This window comes from Crinia signifera, chromosome 9, assembly GCF_055691185.1.
Source record: "Crinia signifera chromosome 9, ASM5569118v1, whole genome shotgun sequence".
Classification (NCBI taxonomy): domain Eukaryota; kingdom Metazoa; phylum Chordata; class Amphibia; order Anura; family Myobatrachidae; genus Crinia; species Crinia signifera.
In genome coordinates this window covers 1247790-1262997 of record NC_139225.1, presented here as the reverse complement: position 1 = coordinate 1262997, position 15208 = coordinate 1247790, and the positions used below count along the sequence as shown (strand labels likewise).

The 15208-nt window shown below is 55.6% G+C and overlaps 1 protein-coding gene and 1 long non-coding RNA gene across 3 annotated transcripts in view; one reads left to right on the top strand and one right to left on the bottom strand.

Moving 5' to 3' along the window:
* Window positions 1-15208, bottom strand: part of HMCN2 (hemicentin 2) — a 268528-nt gene that overhangs the window by 147010 nt on the left and 106310 nt on the right. The gene's annotated exons all lie outside the window — the stretch shown is intronic.
* On the top strand, window positions 773-6978 carry LOC146037011 (uncharacterized). Its single transcript, XR_014460977.1, has 3 exons — window positions 773-886; window positions 4441-4567; window positions 6841-6978. It is a non-coding gene; the product is annotated as an uncharacterized LOC146037011 (long non-coding RNA).

Genomic DNA, 15208 nt, shown 5'->3' with positions numbered 1-15208 from the left:
TGCCCCCGTATGCGTTCTGTTCCCCCAGTGCCCCCATATGCGTTCTGTTCCCCCAGTGCCCCCGTGTGTGTTCTGTCCCCCCAAGTGCCCCCATGTGTGTTCTGTCCCCCCCAGTGCCCCCCGTGTGTGCTCTGTCCCCCCCGCAGTACGCTGCCCCCCCCAGTGCCCAGTGTGTGCTTTGCCCCTCCCCAGTGCCCCGTGTGTGCTCTGCCCCTCCCCAGTGCCCCGTGTGTGCTCTGCCCCTCCCCAGTGCCCCCAAGTGTTTGCTGCACCCCCGCAGTGCCCCCATGTGTACGCTGCCTAGCCCAGTGCCCCGTGTGTACGCTGCTCCCCCCAAGTGCCCCCGTGTGTATGCTGCCCCCCCCCAAGTGCCCACGTGTGTACGCTGTTCCACCCCAGTGCCCCCGCGTGTACGATGTACCCCCCAGTGCCCCCCCGCGTGTACGCTGTACCCTCCAGTGCCCCCCCCGCGTGTACGCTGTACCCCCCAGTGCCCCCCCCCCCGCGTGTACGCTGTACCCCCCAGTGCCCCCCGCGTGTACGCTGTACCCCCCAGTGCCCCCCGCGTGTACGCTGTACCCCCCAGTGCCCCCCGCGTGTACGCTGTACCCCCCAGTGCTCCCCCGCGTGTACGCTGTACCCCCCAGTGCCCCCCCCGTGTGTACGCTGTACCCCCCAGTGCCCCCCGCGTGTACGCTGTACCCCCTCCGTGTGTACGCTGTGCCCTTTAATATTACTATTATTATATTTCCTGCCCAGACACTGACTACCCCATGGTACCGCCAGGACTGAGGCGCTTCCACAGCCTGCGGACCAGATTCAGGCGCTTCCTTGAGTTGCCATCGGGAAGGCAGAAAGAAGCCATCAGAGGAGCAGCTGAACCCAGGTAAATCTGTCCCCCCACTGTCCCTGTGTGTACCCTGCCCCTCACCCTACTGACCCTGCGTGTACTCTGTCCCCCACCCCACTGTCCCTGTGTGTACCCTGCCCCCCCACTGTCCCAGTGTGTACGCAGTGCCCCCGTGAGTGCGCTGTCCCCCCCAGTGCCCCCTTGTTTACGCTGCCCCCCTCCCCAGTGCCCCTGTGTGTACGCTGCCCCCCCCCCAGTGCCCCCGTGTGTACGGTGCCCCCTCCTCCAGTGCCCCTGTGTGTACGTTGTCCCCCCCAGTGCCCCTGTGTGTATGCTGTCGCCCCCCCCTAGTGCCCCCCCCCCACTGCCCCAGTGTGTATGCTGTTCCCCCCCACTGCCCCAGTGTGTACGCTGTCCCCCCCAGTGCCCCCGTGTGTACCCAGTGACCCTGTGTGTACGCTGCCCTCCCCAGTGCCCCCGTGTGCGTGCTGTCCCCCCAGTACCCCATGTGTGCTCTGTCCCCTCCCAGTGCCCCCGTATGTGTTCTGATCCCCCAGTGCCCCCGTATGCGTTCTGTTCCCCCAGTGCCCCCGTGTGTGTTCTGTCCCCCCAAGTGCCCCCATGTGTGTTCTGTCCCCCCCAGTGCCCCCGTGTGTGCTCTGTCCCCCCGCAGTACGCTGCCCCCCCCAGTGCCCCGTGTGTGCTTTGCCCCTCCCCAGTGCCCCGTGTGTGCTCTGCCCCTCCCCATGCCCCCACGTGTTTGCTGCACCCCCGCAGTGCCCCCATGTGTACACTGCCTAGCCCAGTGCCCAAGTGTGTACTCTGCTCCCCCCCAGTGCCCCGTGTGTATGCTGTCCCCCCCCCAGTGCCCACGTGTGTACGCTGTTCCACCCCAGTGCCCCCCGCGTGTACGTTGTTCCTCCCAGTGCCCCCCCGCGTGTACGCTGTACCCCCCAGTGCCCCCCCGCGTGTACGCTGTACCCCCCAGTGCCCCCCGCGTGTACGTTGTACCCCCAGTGCCCCCCCCCCGTGTACGTTGTATCCCCCAGTGCCCCCCCCGCGTGTACGCTGTACCCCCCAGTGCCCCCCCGCGTGTACGCTGTACCCCCCAGTGCCCCCCCGCGTGTACGCTGTACCCCCCAGTGCCCCCCCGCGTGTACGCTGTACCCCCCAGTGCCCTCGCGTGTACGCTGTACCCCCAGTGCCCCCCCGCGTGTACGCTGTACCCCCCAGTGCCCCCCCCCACGTGTACGCTGTACCCCCCATTGCCCCCCGCGTGTACGCTGTACCCCCCGCGTGTACGCTGTACCCCCCGCGTGTACGCTGTACCCCCCGCGTGTACGCTGTACCCCCCCGCGTGTACGCTGTACCCCCCCGCGTGTACGCTGTACCCCCCCGCGTGTACGCTGTACCCCCCCGCGTGTACGCTGTACCCCCCGCGTGTACGCTGTACCCCCCCGCGTGTACGCTGTACCCCCCAGTGCCCCCCCGCGTATGCAGTGCCCCCCGCGTGTACGCTGTACCCCCCAGTACCCCCCCCCCCGCGTGTACGCTGTACCCCCCAGTGCCCCCCCCCCGCGTATGCAGTGCCCCCCGCGTGTACGCTGTACCCCTCAGTACCCCCCCGCGTGTACGCTGCCCCCACCAGTGCCCCCGTGTGTACGCTGTGCCCCCCTCTGCGTGTACGCTGTGCCCCCCTCCGCGTGTACGCTGTGCCCACCCACCATGTGTACATTGTGCCCCGTGTACGCTGTCCCCCCCAGTTCCCCCCGTGTGTACGCTGACCCCCCAGTGCCCCCCCGTGTGTACGCTGACCCCCCCAGTGCCCCCCGTGTGTACGCTGACCCCCCCCCAGTGCCCCCATGTGTACGCTGACCCTCCCAGTGCCCCCTTTGTGTACGCTGTCCCCCCAGTGCCCCAAGTGTGTGCGCTGTCCCCCCCAGTACCCCCCGTGTGTATGCTGCCGCCCCCCGTGTGTATGCTGTCCCTCGTGTGTACGCTGTCCCGCCAGTGCCCCCCGTGTGTACGCTGTCCCCCCCCAGTGCCCCCCGTGTGTACGCTGTCCCCCCAGTGCCCCCCGTGTGTACGCTGTCCCCCCTAGTGCCCCCCGTGTGTACACTATGCCCCCCATGTGTATGCTGTCCCCCCAGTGCCTCCCGTGTGTACGCTGTCCCCCCCAGTGCCTCCCGTGTGTACGCTGACCCCCCCAGTGCCCCCCCGTGTGTACGCTGTCCCCCCCCAGTGCCCCCCGTGTGTATGCTGCCTCCCCCTCATTTGTACGCTGATCCCCCCCAGTGCCCCCGTGTGTATGCTGTCCCCCCCAGTGCCCCCCCGTGTGTACGCTGTCCCCCCGTGTGTACGCTGTCCCCCCCTGTGCCCCCCGTGTGTACGCTGTCCCCCCCAGTGCTACCCGTGTGTACGCTGTCCCCCCAGTGCCCCCGTGTGAACGCTGTCCCCCCTAGTGCCCCCCGTGTGAACGCTGTCCCCCCCAGTGCCCCCCGATGTGTACGCTGTGGCCCCCCCCCCAAAGTGTACGCTGTGGCCCCCCGATGTGTACGCTGACCCTCCCAGTGCCCCCTTTGTGTACGCTGTCCCCCCAGTGCCCCAAGTGTGTACGCTGTCCCCCCCAGTACCCCCCGTGTGTATGCTGCCGCCCCCCGTGTGTACGCTGTCCCGCCAGTGCCCCCCGTGTGTACGCTGTCCCCCCCAGTGCCCCCGTGTGTACGCTGTCCCCCCAGTGCCCCCCCGTGTGTACGCTGTCCCCCCTAGTGCCCCCCGTGTGTACACTACACTATGCCCCCCATGTGTATGCTGTCCCCCCCAGTGCCTCCCGTGTGTACGCTGTCCCCCCCAGTGCCTCCCGTGTGTACGCTGACCCCCCCAGTGCTCCCCCGTGTGTACGCTGTCCCCCCCCAGTGCCCCCCGTGTGTATGCTGCCTCCCCCTCATTTGTACGCTGATCCCCCCCAGTGCCCCCGTGTGTATGCTGTCCCCCCCAGTGCCCCCCCGTGTGTACGCTGTCCCCCCGTGTGTACGCTGTCCCCCCCTGTGCCCCCCGTGTGTACGCTGTCCCCCCCAGTGCTACCCGTGTGTACGCTGTCCCCCCAGTGCCCCCGTGTGAACGCTGTCCCCCCTAGTGCCCCCCGTGTGAACGCTGTCCCCCCCAGTGCCCCCCGATGTGTACGCTGTGGCCCCCCCCCCCCAAAGTGTACGCTGTGGCCCCCCGATGTGTACGCTTTGGCCCCCCGTGTGTACGCTGTGGCCCCCCCCGCGTGTACGCTGTACCCCCCAGTGCCCCTCCGCGTGTACGCTGTACCCCCCAGTGCCCCCCCGCGTGTACGCTGTACCCCCCCAGTGCCCCCCCGCGTGTACGCTGTACCCCCCAGTGCCCCCCCGCGTGTATGCTGTACCCCTTAGTGCCCCCCCCCGCGTGTACGCTGTACCCCCAGTGCTCCCCCGCGTGTACGCTGTACCCCCCAGTGCCCCCCCGCGTGTACGCTGTAACCCCCAGTGCCCCCCGCGTGTACGCTGTACCCCCTCCGTGTGTACGATGTGCCCTTTAATATTACTATTATTATATTTCCTGCCCAGACGCTGACTACCCCATGGTACCGCCAGGACTGAGGCGCTTCCACAGCCTGCGGACCAGATTCAGGCGCTTCCTTGAGTTGCCATCGGGAAGGCAGAAAGAAGCCATCAGAGGAGCAGCTGAACCCAGGTAAATCTGTCCCCCCACTGTCCCTGTGTGTACCCTGCCCCTCACCCCACTGACCCTGCGTGTACTCTGTCCCCCACCCCACTGTCCCTGTGTGTACCCTGCCCCCCCACTGTCCCAGTGTGTACCCAGTGCCCCCGTGAGTGCGCTGTCCCCCCCAGTGCCCCCTTGTTTACGCTGCCCCCCTCCCCAGTGCCCCTGTGTGTACGCTGCCCCCCCCCAGTGCCCCCGTGTGTACGGTGCCCCCTCCTCCAGTGCCCCTGTGTGTACGTTGTCCCCCCCAGTGCCCCTGTGTGTATGCTGTCGCCCCCCCTAGTGCCCCCCCCCCCCACTGCCCCAGTGTGTATGCTGTTCCCCCCCACTGCCCCAGTGTGTACGCTGTCTCCCCCAGTGCCCCCGTGTGTACCCAGTGTCCCTGTGTGTACGCTGCCCTCCGCAGTGCCCCCGTGTGCGTGCTGTCCCCCCAGTGCCCCGTGTGTGCTCTGCCCCTCCCCAGTGCCCCCATGTGTACACTGCCTAGCCCAGTGCCCAAGTGTGTACGCTGCTCCCCCCAGTGCCCCGTGTGTATGCTGCCCCCCCCCCGTGCCCACGTGTGTACGCTGTTCCACCCCAGTGCCCCCCGCGTGTACGCTGTATCCCCCAGTGCCCCCCGCGTGTACGCTGTACCCCCCAGTGCCCCCCGCGTGTACGCTGTACCCCCCAGTGCCCCCCTGCGTGTACGCTGTACCCCCCAGTGCCCCCCCGCGCCCCCCCGCGTGTACGTTGTACCCCCCAGTGCCCCCCCGCGTGTACGTTGTACCCCCCAGTGCCCCCCCGCGTGTACGCTGTACCCCCCAGTGACCCCCCGCGTGTACGCTGTACCCCCCAGTGCCCCCCCCCTGCGTGTACGCTGTACCCCCCAGTGCCCCCCCCCGCGTGTACGCTGTACCCCCCAGTGCCCCCCCCGCGTGTACGCTGTACCCCCCAGTGCCCCCCCGCGTGTACGCTGTACCCCCAGTGCCCCCCCGCGTTTACGCTGTACCCCCAGTGCACCCCCGCGTGTACGCTGTACCCCCCAGTGCCCTCCGCGTGTACGCTGTACCCCCCCAGTGCCCCCCGCGTGTACGCTGTACCCCCCAGTGCCGTGCCCCCGCGTGTACGCTGTACCCCCCATTGCCCCCCGCGTGTACGCTGTACCCCCCATTGCCCCCCGCGTGTACGCTGTACCCCCCAGTGCCCCCCCGCGTGTACGCTGTGCCCCCCTCCGCGTGTACGCTGTGCCCACCCACCATGTGTACATCGTGCCCCGTGTACGCTGTCCCCCCCAGTGCCCCCCGTGTGTACGCTGACCCCCCAGTGGCCCAGTGTGTACGCTGACCCCCCCAGTGCCTCCCCGTGTGTACGCTGACCCCCCCAGTGCCCCCATGTGTACGCTGACCCTCCCAGTGCCCCCTTTGTGTACGCTGTCCCCCCCAGTGCCCCAAGTGTGTACGCTGTCCCCCCAGTACCCCCCGTGTGTATGCTGCCGCCCCCCCTGTGTATGCTGTCCCCCCCGTGTGTATGCTGTCCCGCCAGTGCCCCCCGTGTGTACGCTGTCCCCCCCAGTGCCCCCCGTGTGTACGCTGTCCCCCCAGTGCCCCCCGTGTGTACGCTGTCCCCCCTAGTGCCCCCATGTGTACACTATGCCCCCCATGTGTATGCTGTCCCCCCAGTGCCTCCCGTGTGTACACTGTCCCCCCCAGTGCCTCCCGTGTGTACGCTGACCCCCCCAGTGCCCTCGTGTGTACACTGTCCCCCCCCCCAGTGCCCCCCGTGTGTATGCTGCCGCCCCCTCATTTGTACGCTGATCCCCCCCAGTGCCCCCCGTGTGTATGCTGTCCCCCCCAGTGCCCCCCCGTGTGTACGCTGTCCCCCCCCTGTGCCCCCGTGTGTACGTTGTCCCCCCCAGTGCCACCCGTGTGTACGCTGTCCCCCCAGTGCCACCCGTGTGTACGCTGTCCCCCCTAGTGCCCCCCGTGTGTACGCTGTCCCCCCCAGTGCCCCCCCGATGTGTACGCTGTGCGCCCCCCCCCCCCCCCCCGATGTGTACGCTGTGGCCCCCCGATGTGTACGCTGTGGCCCCCCGTGTGTACGCTTTGGCCCCCCGTGTGTACGCTGTGGCCCCCCCGTGTGTACGCTGTGGCCCCCCGTGTGTACGCTGTGCCCCCCTGTGTACGCTGTGGCCCCCCTGTGTGTACGCTGTGCCCCCCCGTTTGTACGCTGTGCCCTTTAATATTATTATTATATTTCCTGCCCAGACGCTGACCACCCCATGGTACCACCGGGACTGAGGCGCTTCCACAGCCTGTGGACCAGATTCAGGCGCTTCCTTGAGTTGCCTCCGCCACTGCGAAGGCACAAAGAAGCCACCCTGGTCATCAGAGGAGCAGCTGCACCAAGGTAAATCCATTCTCCCACTGTCCCTGTGTGTACCCTGTCCCCCCACCCCACTGTCCCTGTGTGTTTCCAGTGCCCCGTGTGTACGCTGTCCCCCCCAGTGCCCCCGTGTGTGCGCTGTCCCCCCAGTGCCCCCGTGTGTGCGCTGTCCCCCCAGTGCCCCCGTGTGTGCGCTGTCCCCCCCAGTGCCCCCGTGTGTGCGCTCTGCCCCCCCCCCAGTGCCCCGTGTGTGCTCATTCACCCCCCAGTGCCCCCGTGTGTGCTCTGTCCCACCCCCCAGTGCCCCCGTGAGTGCTCTGTCCCACCCCCCAGTGCCCCGTGTGTGCTCTGTCCCACCCCCCAGTGCCCCCGTGTGTGCTCTGTCCCACCCCCCAGTGCCCCAGTGTGTGCTCTGTCCCACCCCCCAGTGCCCCCGTTTGTGCTCTGTTCCACCCCCCCAGTGCCCCCGTTTGTGCTCTGTCCCACCCCCAGTGCCCCCATGTGTGCTCTTGAATTTACAAAAAATAAATTAAAAAAAAGCGATGAAATTCCATTGACAAAAAACCTCACGGTTTCACATGTCCCATTAAGGCTTCTTACACATGATCTGGCATTTCAGAAACCTGTTGTAACTCTTCCACTCAAACGCCAAAAAGCAATGAAATTACGATCATTAAGGCTGACGCCTTAATGGACGTGTTCCTTGCGCAATACAGATATGGTACGCCATCACAGCCTGTGTGTAAGTGCAGATTCAGCACTCTCACAGAGTGAGATTGCTGTCACTCACACAATGGTGGAGCTGCTAATTCACAGATTTGTGTGCTCATTGGAATACACACATGCAGTCTATGCAACTGAAGGTCTGAGCAGTAAACATAGCCGAGAGGATGGGGTAAAAGTGGTGTTGATTGGGGGAGGAGACAGTGTGGTGCAGATGAGGAGGAATAGAAATGCGTAGATGGTGGAAAGGCTAAGCAGCACTGATGGGGGACAAACAAAGCAGATGGGTGGAAAACAGTGGCACAGATTGGGGAAGGTAAGACAGAGTGATGCGATTAGGTGTGAAACAGAGGAGCAGTTGGAGGAAAGACAGCACTGATGGGGGAGGGGGTTCGGAGCAAAGGGGATAAAGGGAAAACAGAGCAGTACAGATGGAGAGGGGAGACAGCAGTACAGATGGAAGGAAACTGTCATGGATGAGGCAGGCAGAGCAGCATGGATGGAGGGGGAGACAGAGTATCACTAATGGAGGGGAAGCCAGTGTCACAGATTGAAGGAAACAGTGGCATCTGTGTGGAAAGACAGAGCAGCACAGATGGGGAAAGATACATTGGTGCAGATGAGGGAATACACACAGCAGTAGGTATCGGGGAAGACAGAGCAGCATAAAGGTGTATAGGAGAAGAAAGTGTAGATGCATAGTAGTTGGGAGTATTATAGTTTTTGCAATTATGAAAGATGTTTCTGGTAACTGTACGTGAATACTAAATGAAATGGATATAGGTAGTGAGTGTGAAAGATGTTGGACCCTCAGTGGGATAGTTCTAGTAATTTTGTTTATTCTAGCACCCGCTATCTTTGAAAACCCATGAAGTTCCTCCACCCTGTCCGGGGTGTTGCTGTCTGATGTAGTGTTTCTAGCACAGGTCTGGTTTGCAGTGCTGATATACAGATCACACTGTGCTAGAAGCACTACAGCAGACAGCTACACCCCAGGCAGGGAAGAGGAACTGCATGGGTTTTCAAAGATGGCGGGTGCTAGAATGAACACTATAGTAATTCAGTGGGCTAGACAGTGTTAGATGATTGCAGGTACTTATTAGGATGAGTGCGCCACATAACTGCTCAGACCTTCAGTTGCATAGACTGCATGTGTGTATTCCAATGAGCACACAAATCTGTGAATTAGCAGCTCCACCATTGTGTGAGTGACAGCAATCTCACTCTGTGAGAGTGCTGAATCTGCACTTACACACAGGCTGTGATGGCGTACCATATCTGTATTGCGCAAGGAACACGTCCATTAAGGCGTCAGCCTTAATGATCGTAATTTCATTGCTTTTTGGCGTTTGAGTGGAAGAGTTACAACAGGTTTCTGAAATGCCAGATCATGTGTAAGAAGCCTTAATGGGACATGTGAAACCGTGAGGTTTTTTGTCAATGGAATATATATATATATATATATATATATATATATATATATATATATATATATATATATATATATATATATATATATAATTTTTTTTATATTTGTACACATGACTCTCAGAGGTATCCCCAAACTATAAACTATAGGAATGCACAAATACGTATCATTCTTTATAGATTGTTGCAACTGGAAAAAGGACATATGAAAAATGGCAAACTTTTATAGTATATGATATGGTCAAATGTGGTAATAATACTCTACAAATCTAAGGGCAAATAAAAAAAAGACCTAAATTGCTTCATATTAGGAGCAAAAACAGACCATGAAGGACATAAACATTCTGAAAAAGCTGCTATATAAAAGATGATCACATTTCTAGGAATTACCTACTGTAAGCATTCACTCTAATCTTATTCCTTATCTTATCTGTCCCTGCAGCAGCAATACTATGGGCCTTATTCTAGTTCACTCTTTCTGACAAAATCCTTCTTAGATGGACAAAACCATGTGCACTGCAGGTGGGCAGATGTAACTTGTGCAGAGAGAGTTAGATTTGTGTTAGTTATTTTGTTTATGTGCAGGGTAAATACTGGCTGCTTTATTTTTACACTGCAGTATAGATCTCACTTTGAAGTAAAACCCCACCCAAATCTAATTCTTTCTGCACAAGTTACATCTGCCCCACCGGCAGCGCACCTGGTTTTGTCCATCTAAGAAGGAATTTGTCAGTAAGAGTGAACCAGAATAAGGCCCTATATTACAGACAGTGGGTGTATTTGTCAGATACCGCCAAGCATCCATTTATCACAAGATCCAGTGGGGAACATCTGTGTAACCATAAGGCTAATAATTAGATTTTATCATAGCATATTAAATGTAATACTGATGCCTAAAGATCCACACACACCTTTAGAATTGTATTCATGCAATGTCGGTAACATTTAGGGTCAGACTAGACATAGATTGGGAGGCCTACTGGAACATGACATTAGACCAGTGTCACAAATAGCAAATGGAGTTTGTTTGCCCAAGTGCCCAAACCAACCGCCAACAACCCCCCACTCCCCCCCCCCCCCACACACACACACATACACACATACACAAACACACACACACACACACACAAACACACATTAGAGGAGAACAAAGCAGTAACAAACCACATGCGATTGCTTATGAAATTCGATAGATATTATGTGCTGCACATAATATTTATCGATGCAACATTAAACGGCGTGCCTGCGCATCCCGTCGAATGTCCCCTTCAAAATGCATGCAATCATTCGATTTATCGGCCAGATGTGGCCGAAATCGAATGATTGCATGCAATATCTCACATATGTATGGGCAGCATAATACCTGCAAGGTATAGCACTGCTCAGGCCACTCCCTAGGGCCATCCCATCAGATAAATCTCATGGCACATCCAATTTGCGTCAGATAAATCATGTGATTAATCACATGTGATAAATCACATATGATTTATCTGACACAAATTGGATGTAAAAAATGGCACATCAAGTGTCAAATTGTATGTAGGCCTCCTGGGAAGCTGCCGGGGCAGTTCAAGGGAAATCAGATGCAATTTTACAGGTCAGATAAATCTCATAGTGTATGGGGGCCTTAAGAATTGCTATCAGTGCCTGGGTCCAATCCAACCCCCCACTCCCCCCCCCCCACATAAACACACATACACACATACATACATACATACACACACACATACACACACACACACACATACACACACATTAGAGGAGAACAAAGCAGTAAGAATTGCTATCAGTGCCTGTGTCCAATCCAACGGAGGAGAGGCAGCTTCCAGGTGTGCATCGCATCACTATGGAGGATGTTATGCAGCATGCCTAGATTCTATGTGTGACTGTGGCTATGTCAGTGTTACTGTGTTCTGCTGGGAAATACTGTAACAGAACATGATATGCAGCATGCCTACATTCTATGTGTGGCTGTGTCAGTGTTACAGTGTTCTGCTGGGAAACACTGTAACAGAACATGTTATGCACCATGCCTAGATTCTATGTGTGACTGTGGCTGTGTCAGTGTTACTGTGTTCTGCTGGGAAACACTGTAACAGAACATGATATGCAGCATGCCTAGATTCTATGTGTGACTGTGGCTGTGTCAGTGTTACAGTGTTCTGCTGGGAAACACTGTAACAGAACATGATATGCAGCATGCCTAGATTCTATGTGTGACTGTGGCTGTGTCAGTGTTACAGTGTTCTGCTGGGAAACACTGTAACAGAACATGATATGCAGCATGCCTATATTCTATGTGTGACTGTGGCTGTGTCAGTGTTACAGTGTTCTGCTGGAAAACACTGTAACAGAACATGATATGCAGCATGCCTACATTCTATGTGTGACTGTGGCTGTGTCAGTGTTACAGTGTTCTGCTGGGAAACACTGTAACAGAACATGATATGCAGCATGCCTACATTCTATGTGTGACTGTGGCTGTGTCAGTGTTACAGTGTTCTGCTGGGAAACACTGTAACAGAATATGATATGCAGCATGCCTACATTCTATGTGTGACTGTGGCTGTGTCAGTGTTACAGTGTTCTGCTGGGAAACACTGTAACAGAACATGATATGCAGCATGCCTACATTCTATGTGTGACTGTGGCTGTGTCAGTGTTACAGTGTTCTGCTGGGAAACACTGTAACAGAACATGATATGCAGCATGCCTATATTCTATGTGTGACTGTGGCTGTGTCAGTGTTACAGTGTTCTGCTGGGAAACACTGTAACAGAACATGATATGCACCATGCCTACATTCTATGTGTGACTGTGGCTGTGTCAGTGTTACAGTGTTCTGCTGGGAAACACTGTAACAGAATATGATATGCAGCATGCCTACATTCTATGTGTGACTGTGGCTGTGTCAGTGTTACAGTGTTCTGCTGGGAAACACTGTAACAGAACATGATATGCACCATGCTTACATTCTATGTGTGACTGTGGCTGTGTCAGTGTTACAGTGTTCTGCTGGGAAACACTGTAACAGAACATGTTATGCAGCATGCTTACATTCTATGTGTGACTGTGGCTGTGTCAGTGTTACAGTGTTCTGCTGGGAAACACTGTAACAGAACATGATATGCAGCATGCCTATATTCTATGTGTGACTGTGGCTGTGTCAGTGTTACAGTGTTCTGCTGGGAAACACTGTAACAGAACATGATATGCAGCATGCTTACATTCTATGTGTGACTGTGGCTGTGTCAGTGTTACAGTGTTCTGCTGGGAAACACTGTAACAGAACATGATATGCAGCATGCCTACATTCTATGTGTGACTGTGGCTGTGTCAGTGTTACAGTGTTCTGCTGGGAAACACTGTAACAGAACATGTTATGCACCATGCCTACATTCTATGTGTGACTGTGGCTGTGTCAGTGTTACAGTGTTCTGCTGGGAAACACTGTAACAGAACATGATATGCAGCATGCCTACATTCTATGTGTGACTGTGGCTGTGTCAGTGTTACAGTGTTCTGCTGGGAAACACTGTAACAGAACATGATATGCAGCATGCTTACATTCTATGTGTGACTGTGGCTGTGTCAGTGTTACAGTGTTCTGCTGGGAAACACTGTAACAGAACATGATATGCAGCATGCCTACATTCTATGTGTGACTGTGGCTGTGTCAGTGTTACAGTGTTCTGCTGGGAAACACTGTAACAGAACATGTTATGCACCATGCCTACATTCTATGTGTGACTGTGGCTGTGTCAGTGTTACAGTGTTCTGCTGGGAAACACTGTAACAGAATATGATATGCAGCATGCCTACATTCTATGTGTGACTGTGGCTGTGTCAGTGTTACAGTGTTCTGCTGGGAAACACTGTAACAGAACATGATATGCAGCATGCCTATATTCTATGTGTGGCTGTGTCAGTGTTACAGTGTTCTGCTGGGAAATACTGTAACAGAACATGATATGCAGCATGCCTATATTCTATGTGTGACTGTGGCTGTGTCAGTGTTACAGTGTTCTGCTGGGAAACACTGTAACAGAACATGATATGCAGCATGCTTACATTCTATGTGTGACTGTGGCTGTGTCAGTGTTACAGTGCTCTGCTGGGAAACACTGTAACAGAACATGATATGCAGCATGCCTACATTCTATGTGTGACTGTGACTGTGTAAGTGTTACAGTGCTCTGCTGGGAAACACTGTAACAGAACATGATATGCAGCATGCCTACATTCTATGTGTGACTGTGGCTGTGTCAGTGTTACAGTGTTCTGCTGGGAAACACTGTAACAGAACATGTTATGCACCATGCCTACATTCTATGTGTGACTGTGGCTGTGTCAGCGTTACAGTGTTCTGCTGGGAAACACTGTAACAGAACATGTTATGCACCATGCCTACATTCTATGTGTGACTGTGGCTGTGTCAGTGTTACAGTGTTCTGCTGGGAAACACTGTAACAGAACATGTTATGCAGCATGCTTACATTCTATGTGTGACTGTGGCTGTGTCAGTGTTACAGTGTTCTGCTGGGAAACACTGTAACAGAACATGATATGCAGCATGCCTACATTCTATGTGTGACTGTGGCTGTGTCAGTGTTACAGTGTTCTGCTGGGAAACACTGTAACAGAACATGATATGCAGCATGCCTACATTCTATGTGTGGCTGTGTCAGTGTTACAGTGTTCTGCTGGGAAACACTGTAACAGAACATGTTATGCAGCATGCTTACATTCTATGTGTGACTGTGGCTGTGTCAGTGTTACAGTGTTCTGCTGGGAAACACTGTAACAGAACATGATATGCAGCATGCCTATATTCTATGTGTGACTGTGGCTGTGTCAGTGTTACAGTGTTCTGCTGGGAAACACTGTAACAGAACATGATATGCACCATGCTTACATTCTATGTGTGACTGTGGCTGTGTCAGTGTTACAGTGTTCTGCTGGGAAACACTGTAACAGAACATGATATGCAGCATGCTTACATTCTATGTGTGACTGTGGCTGTGTCAGTGTTACAGTGCTCTGCTGGGAAACACTGTAACAGAACATGATATGCAGCATGCCTACATTCTATGTGTGACTGTGACTGTGTAAGTGTTACAGTGCTCTGCTGGGAAACACTGTAACAGAACATGAAATGCAGCATGCCTACATTCTATGTGTGACTGTGGCTGTGTCAGTGTTACAGTGTTCTACTGGGAAACACTGTAACAGAACATGATATGCAGCATGCCTACATTCTATGTGTGACTGTGGCTGTGTCAGTGTTACAGTGTTCTGCTGGGAAACACTGTAACAGAACATGTTATGCAGCATGCTTACATTCTATGTGTGACTGTGGCTGTGTCAGTGTTACAGTGTTCTGCTGGGAAACACTGTAACAGAACATGATATGCAGCATGCTTACATTATATGTGTGACTGTGGCTGTGTCAGTGTTACAGTGTTCTGCTGGGAAACACTGTAACAGAACATGTTATGCACCATGCCTACATTCTATGTGTGACTGTGGCTGTGTCAGTGTTACAGTGTTCTGCTGGGAAACACTGTAACAGAACATGTTATGCACCATGCCTACATTCTATGTGTGACTGTGGCTGTGTCAGTGTTACAGTGTTCTGCTGGGAAACACTGTAACAGAACATGTTATGCACCATGCCTACATTCTATGTGTGACTGTGGCTGTGTCAGTGTTACAGTGCTCTGCTGGGAAACACTGTAACAGAACATGATATGCAGCATGCCTACATTCTATGTGTGACTGTGGCTGTGTCAGTGTTACAGTGCTCTGCTGGGAAACACTGTAACAGAACATGATATGCAGCATGCCTACATTCTATGTGTGACTGTGACTGTGTAAGTGTTACAGTGCTCTGCTGGGAAACACTGTAACAGAACATGATATGCAGCATGCCTACATTCTATGTGTGACTGTGGCTGTGTCAGTGTTACAGTGTTCTGCTGGGAAACACTGTAACAGAACATGTTATGCAGCATGCCTATATTCTATGTGTGACTGTGGCTGTGTCAGTGTTACAGTGTTCTGCTGGGAAACACTGTAACAGAACATGTTATGCAGCAT